The sequence below is a fragment of the Phaenicophaeus curvirostris genome, chromosome 9 (assembly GCF_032191515.1).
Source record: "Phaenicophaeus curvirostris isolate KB17595 chromosome 9, BPBGC_Pcur_1.0, whole genome shotgun sequence".
NCBI classification, from domain to species: domain Eukaryota; kingdom Metazoa; phylum Chordata; class Aves; order Cuculiformes; family Cuculidae; genus Phaenicophaeus; species Phaenicophaeus curvirostris.
The window spans coordinates 37,406,038-37,413,954 of record NC_091400.1 but is presented as its reverse complement, the minus strand read 5'-3'; positions in this window follow the sequence as shown (position 1 = coordinate 37,413,954).

The following is a 7,917-nucleotide window of genomic DNA, read 5'->3' as shown; positions in this document are numbered from 1 at the left end:
AGTGTGTGCATGGGTGGAGTGGCGTATGCATGGCATGTGTGTGGTGTGTGCATGGCTGGTGCGTCATCTTGATGGTGTGTGCTAGCGTGTGCAAGGCATGTAGATGGTGTGTACACAGCATGTACATAACATGAACATGGTGTGGCATGTTGGTTCTGCGTCCAAGACATGTGTGTGGCATGTTGCTTCTGTGTGCAAGACTTGTCCATGGTGTATGCATGGTGTGTACATGGCATTGGCATAACATGGACATGATGTATGACACGTTGCTTGCATGTGCAAGGCATGTGCGTGGTGTGTGCATGGAGCGAGCATAGCATGAGCCTAGAACGCGTATGGCGTGTGCATGGGGCACTCACCTTTGCCTCGAAGCAGAGCCCTGCCTTCAGGTCTCATAGCCCTTTCTTCTCCTTCACCAAACCAGGATCGGGAATTGGGTTTCAGTCACCTCCCATGACAGAACCCTCCAGCCATGCGCAAGTTCTCCCCAGAGAAGCGGTCCTAGTTCCCTTGCCGGCCCCCAACAGAAGGACGCTCGCAACGTCTGTTCTCATCCGTTTCAGCAGTGGAAACTCCTTTGTTCACCAGGCATCAGCGTTTCTCCCCACTTTGAGTCTAGCTGGCCGCTTCCCTCGCTCTGGTTTTCTCGGCCTTGCAGCCCATCCTCGGCCCGCTCTAGAGAGGAAGAGAAAGCGGAGGTCGGCTTTCACACGGCTCCGAGGAGACACACTGCCCGCAGGACACTCTTTACGTAAGCGCGTCACCCATCTCCCATGTGCCCCCTCCCTGCATGAAGGGTGTCTTTGGCACAACAATCCACAGGCAGCAGCAGGGGTTACTGAAGTCGGGGAATCCCCAAACTTCCCTTTCTACGGGACCTGGGAGCACAGGGAGCCTTCTGCGTTCGCTTGAAGGATGAGATCTGCCCAATTCGGGCAGAGAGAGGCAAAAGAAGCCACTTCAGCTGCAGACACCCTCATGCTAAGGAGGCTCCCGGTGCTGCCGGCTCTCGTGTGGCGAGGACGGCCAACACCGTGTCACCTTTCCACCCCTAGAGCTGGTCCCTCTGGCTTAGCAAGCAGATGGGCGGTCCCAGCACACGGCCTCCGCACTGGAAAAATTCAGACCCACGGGACGACCCCACAGCAGCTTCCAGCTGCAGATCCCAACAGCGAAGCTACCCGCTTAGTTACACCACCATCCATCTCCACGCCAAGTGAACATGAACGTTCCACCCTTGCGGGACCCTGAGGTGCCTCTGCAGGCTCGTCAGGGATCCAACCGCCTTCTGAACAGCGTCGGACGGCCTGGGCACATTCTGCTCGGCCATCGCCTTCCCCAGGGCTTTCACCCAACAGCCGTGACGCAACATCAACTTCTGCGTAAGCGCACACATACACACGTGCAAAGGAACGCTAAAGGGCAACAACACGAGGCCTCGCTCGGCAACGATGCCATGAAGATGGTCCCACAGCCCTTTCGTTTAGCCGGCGGAGAGCAGGCTAAATCCTCCTCCTCCCCACGTGCCGTGCCAGCTCACTCACCGTTACTCCTCACGACGGGACGGAAGATGGAAGAATACCGGGCTTTGAAAAAGCAGGGCTGTTCTGTGAGACTTTTGCCAGGTTTTCTGCAGTAAGGACATTCTCCGGACTGGCTTTTTGGGCTGTGAGGAAAGAGAGACGTGCACGATACGTTAAGGAATTTTTAATGCCACCTTGGAATATCATCACGATGCTAACAGAGTCATTTGTCCAGTTACAGGTGACAATCGGAGCTTAAGTAAGAAAACAGAAAAAGCCCCCCACCCCCACGCACGATGAACGACTATGTGGTCAACAACAGGACCACGCCACTGGCGCAGAAGCCGGGCCGATACACCGAGCCCTCATCCACAGAGAAACAAACGGAGGAGCCAGAAGCTGCTTCCCAAACCAGGAGTCAGCATCACAAACACCACCCTCGCTCAGAGCTGCAAAGCGGACGTTTCTCCTCTCACCTGAATGGCAACCGTTTCCGTTTCACCCATGGGCACCCTCCTCTTCTTCCGCCACAAGCGTACGAGAGAGATGGGAAGGCTCCACAGCGCTCTGCAAAGATGAGGGACCTCTAAGAGGTGCGTCTGCATTTCCCCAAGGTGATTGAGGTACCTTAACTCCGTTAAAAACGCAACAACTCCCCTTCCGTACCACTGTTACGGGACATAGTTTAACACAAACACTAAAAAGAAATCTAAAAAGATGTTAAGCCTCAAAATAGATGAGAAGGCTAAACAGGTATTCTGTGTAACTGGAAACAGAGAAATGTCTGAACCAAGAGGATCTGCAGCAAGCGTAACGGATGTTGCACCGCTATAAACCCTGTGACACAGAAGGGTTTTAAATGCAAGGAAGCCTGGTTGTAGAAGAGAATCAAAGAAGCGACCTCCCTCCTGGCACTCCCTACACTAACAACATAAAAGCGCTTTCCAATGCTCCCCTTCTCCTCCTTTCCCTCTTTGCGTGTGTGCAGCGTGCTTGCAGTGTGGCTAGCATGTCATCTTCATGGTATGTGCTAGCATGTGCATGGCATGTGTATGGTATGTACATGGCCCGTACATAACATACGCATGGAGTGTGTGGCATGCATGGCATGCTGCCTGCATGTGGAAGGCGTGTGCGTGACATGTGCTTGACTGTTGTGGCATGAGCCTGGAATGTGCATGGAAGCAGTGGCGTGTGTGTGGAGTGTGTGGCATGTACACAACACATGCATGGCATGCATGGCATGTTGCTTGCGTGTGCAAGGTGTGTGCGTGGCATGTGCGTGGCTGGTGTGTCATCTTCATGGTGCATGCTAGCATATGCATTGCCTGCAGATGGCATGTACACAGCATGCACGTAACATGCACATGGCCTGTGCGACATGTTGCGATGTGTACAAGGGCTCTGTGGCGTGTGTGGCATGCCGCTTGCATGTTCGAAGCATGTGCATGGGGTGGTTGTGGCGCTAGCCTGGCATGTGCATGGGGGCAGCACAATGTGCATGGGGGGTGAATTGCATGTGTGTGGCGTGGGCCTGGCATGTGTGTGGCATGTTCATGCTGTGTGGCGTGCACAGGTTCGGCTGGCGAAGCCCCTGGCACCCTAGTATTGTTGTCTCGATCCAGCGTTCACTAAGCGCGATGCCGTCACATACTAACCCAAAGTGGAGAACACTCCAGCTAGTGCCATCAACTCAATCAACAGTGATTAACAAAGAGGAATGAGTCCCGAGAAAGCCACGTACCCGAAAGCTGCTGGCCTGGAGGGCACCGCCACGTCACTTCTCCCCCTCTCCCTGAGGAGGGGTCAGGGTCCCACAGTGTCTCTCTCATCGCCAACACTTCTATCAGACTGTCTCTGCTGACAAAGCAAAAAGAATCATAGAATCACTAAGTTGGAAAGGACCCACTGGGCCATCGAGTCCAACCATTCCCATCAAACACTAACCCATGTCCCTCAGCACCTCCTTCACCGGTCCCTTAAGCCCCTCCAGGGAAGGTGACTCAACCCCCTCCCTGGGCAGCCTCTGCCAGTGCCCAATGACCCTTTCTGTGAAAAATTTTTTCCAGAGGCCAGCACCCTGCTCTCTACAACTACCTGAAAGGTAGGTCTGAAATGAGGTCTCCCCTCAGCCTCCTCTTCTCCAGGCTAAACAATCCCAGCTCTCTCAGCCGCTCCTCATAAGACCTGCTCTCCAGCCCCCTCACCAGCTTTGTTGCTCTTCTCTGGACTCGTTCCAGAGCCTCAACATCCTTCTTGTGGTGAGGGGCCCAGAACTGAACACAGTATTCGAGGAGCGGTCTCACCAGTGCCGAGTACAGAGGGCACTTACTTCCTTACTATTAAAGACTGAGGCAAAGAAGGCACTAAGTACCTCAGCCTTGCCCTCGCCCCCTGTCACTGTTGTCCCTTCTGCATCCAATAGGAACTGAACACTCTCCCTAGTCCTCCTTTTATTGTTAATGTATTTATAGAAAGATTTTCTATTATCTTTCACAGACTTAGCCAATTTGATTTCTAGTTGGGCCTTAGCCCTCCTCATTTTTTCTCTGCATGATCTCACTTCCTCCCTGTAGTTCACCCAAGATGCCTGTCCCTTCTTCCAAAGCTCATAGACCCTCCTCTTCTTTTTGATGTCTCTCAAGATCTCCCTAGTCAACCAAGCTGTTTTTCTCCCCTGCCGGCTCCTTTTCCAGAGCATGGTGATGGCTTGCTGCTGAGCTCCTAGGATTTCCTTTTTGAAGAGCTCCCAGCCCTCGTGGGCTCCCTTGCCCTTAAGGACTGTCTCCCACAGGACTTTGCCAACCAGCCTTCTGAACAGTCCAAAGTCTGCCCTCTGGAAGTTTAATGTTACTGTTGTGCTAATCTCCCTCTTCACCTCACCTAGAACTGAAAACCCCATCATCTCGTGATCGCTTTGTCCCAGGCGTCCTCCTACCACATCCCCCACAAGGCCTTCTCTCTTCATGAACAGCAGGTCCACGAGGGCACCTTCCCCTGTCAGTTCACTCACCAGCCGTGTGAGGAAGCTGTCTCCCACGCACTCCAGGAACCTCCTAGACTGCTTCCTCTCCGCTGTATTGTACTTCCAGCAGATATCTGGAAGATTAAAGTTGCCCACGAGGACAAGCGGGAGCAATCTTGAGACTATTCCCAGTTGTTTATAGAAGAGCTCATCAGCTGCTTCTTCTCGGCTGGCTGGTCTGCAACAGACTCCATCACAATATCAGCCTTCTTGTGGGCTCCCCTGATTTCAACCCACGGGCACTCAGTCCCCTCCTCCCCATAACCCAGTATCAAAGCAAAAGGAACGAGCTGTTAGGGCAAAAGACGCCAAGTAACCGTGCTTGAAATGAACCCCCCCTGCCCCTGCAGCTCTCGCCACCGCGCACGACACCCCAAAAAAGCGACACCCCCCCCCGCTCTCTCTAGACCGACAACACAAAAGCGCTTTCCAAACCTCCCTTTCCGCTCCTTCTCCTCTTCCCCTCCTCCCCACCTCCTTCTTTCCCCCCTTCTCCTCCCATTTGGCCCCATCCTCCCCCCCTGCTTTCCCCCTCTCTCCCCTCCTTCCCTTCCCCCGCTCCCTCCTCCCCCTCCCGAGCGGGGATCTCCCCCGCGGGGCCGCACGCCGAGCGCAGACGCAGCCCCGAAGGCCCCGACCGCCCCTGAGCCCGAGCCGGCCCCGGGAGGGCCGCGGCTCACGGAGAGCGAGCCCGGAGCGGCGCCGCCGGCCACAGAGCGCTCCCCCGCGCCTCTCCGAGCGCCTCTGACTCACCCGAGCCCGGCCTCGTTCGAGCCGCTCCCGACCTGGGGGGGACACGGGGGCCCTTGGGGCGCTGTCCCTCTCCCAGCCCCAGCCCGCACCCCGTTGGCCGCAGCCGGCGGCGGGCGGGAGGGCAGCGAAGAGCAGAGCCGAGCCGTCCCGAACGGCGCCGCGCGGAGCCGACAGCAGCCGAGCGGATCCGAGCCGCTCTGCGAACCGACCCGCTCCCCGCCCGGCTCGCCCGCCCCTGGGGGCCGTCCCGTTCCCCCGCCCCGGGCTGCAGTACCGCTCCGCGGCCACGGCGCGGCAGCACTTGGCACACCCCATTCATTTCCCAGGGCATCGAAGGGGTGTGAGTTCCGCGCTCTGATTGGTTCTTTCTGGATTCCACTTTGCTTGTGCCGTGTTCTGATTGGCTGAGTGTTCCAAGCTCTGACTGGTCGCTTCTTGATACCACTTTGCTAGCGCTGTCTTCTGATTGGCTGTGCTTTCGCGCTCTGATTGGTCACTTCTCAATCTCAAGTCACCAGCGCTGTCTTCTGATTGGCTGTGCTTTCGCGCTCTGATTGGTCACTTCTCAATCTCAAGTCACCAGCGCTGTCTTCTGATTGGCTGCATGAACCGCGCTCTGATTGGTCACCTCTCCAGGCCGCTTAGACAGTGTTGTCTTCTGATTGGCTGTACCTTCCGTGCTCTGATTGGTCGCTTCTCGATCCTACTCTGTCTGTGCCGCGTTTGGATTGGTTTTGGCCCTTTTATGGTCAAATTGCCCTGTGACGGCAATTGTCCCGGTTTGCCCTTATAGTCTCAATTTCCTTTTTAACGGTCAATCTATCCTTTTATGGCAATTGGACAAGTTTGCCCTTGTATCATCAATTCGCCCTTTTATTTTCAATTTGCCCTTTTATTGCAATTTGCCCTTTTATGATTTATTTGTCCTTTTATGGCAATTTGCCCTGTTTGTCTTATATGGTAAATTTGCCATTTTATGAGCAATTTTCCCAATTTGCCTTATATGCTCAACTTGCCCTTATACTGTTAATTTCACCTTTTATGCCAATTGGCCCAGTTTTCCCTTATATGGTCAATTTGCTCTTTTATGGCAATTAAAGTAGTTTGCCCTTACACGGTCAATGACAGGGACCCTGTGCGCCCGCCCAATCCCCCCAGCTGCAGTACCGCTCCGCGGCCACGGCACGGCAGCACTGAGTCCCCCTGTTCTCCCCGAGCGCAGGGATCCTGCCCCCGGCCGCGCTGCCGCCGCTGATTGGCTGCATCTCTCCGAGTGACGAGCGGCTCAGCCAACGGGGGGAGGAAGCCGGGGGGAGGCGCGGCGTTTGAAAGCCTATGGGGCGTAGAGGCGGGGAGGATCTTGAACCCCTCGCTGTGTTTTGCGGAATCAAACTCTATAACTCAGGGTGCACGGGGGGGGGCTGGGGCACGAGTGTCATTCCGTGTTGTGTTGTTCCGTGCTTCCATGTCGTTCCGTGTCGCTCCTTATCGCTTTATATGGCGAATTTGCCCTTTACAGTCAAGTTGCCTTTTTATGGATATTGGCGTTTATACGGTCAATTTTTCCTTTATGGTCAATTTGCCCTTTTATGGTCAATTTTCCCTTCTATTGGCGGTTGCCTCACTCAAGATGGCGGCGACACCGACACACCATGCCCTCACATAGGATGGCGGCGAGGACCCCCCTTCCGCACCCGTGCCCTCACTAAATATGGCGGCGACACCTACACGCCGCTACCTCACTCATGATGGCGGCGAGGACCTCCCCTCCCACCCCCGTGCCCTCACTAAAGATGGCGGCGAAACCGACACGCCGTGCCCTCACTCAAGAAGGCGGCGACATCGACACACCGTGCCCTCACTCAAGATGGCGGCGAAACCCCGTGCCGTCACTAAAGATGGCGGAGAGAGTTCCCCTTGCCCTCACTAAAGATGGCAGCGAAGACAACTAGCCTTTGCCTCATTCAGATGGCGGCAGGAACCGTGCCCTACCTCATGAGGGCGGCGACACCGAAACGTCGTGGCCTCACTAAAGATAGAGGTGGGCCTGCCAGTCTCCCTCCCCCGTGCCCTCAAGATTGCGGAGAATACAACACGCCGTGCCGTCACTGAAGATGGTTGCGAGCCCACCTGTCTCTCTCCCCGTGCCCTCACTCAAGATGGCGGCGACACCTATACGCCATACCCACACTCAGGATGGCGGCGAGCCCGTGCATTCTCACTCGCCCGTGCCCTCACGCAAGATTGCGGCGACACCGACACTCCGTGCCCTCACTCAAAATGGCGGCGGACCCGCCAGAGTCCCTTGCCGTGCCCTCACTCAAGATGGCGGCGACACCGACATGCCCTGCCCTCCTCACTCAAGATGGCGGCGGGCCTGCCCCGAGTCTCTCACTGTCTCTTCACTCAAGAGTTTTCGGTAATTTGCCCAGTTTGCCCTTTTAAGGCGTTTTCCCAGTTTGCCTTATGTGGTCGATTTGCCCTTAGAGGGTCAGTTCGCGGGGGCCCTTGGGGGGAAAACGGGGTCTTCGGGGCGCTGTCCCTCTCCCAGCCCCAGCCCGCACTCCGTTGTCCGCTGTTCCGCCACGCGAAGCCGAGAAAAGCCGAGTGCCTCCC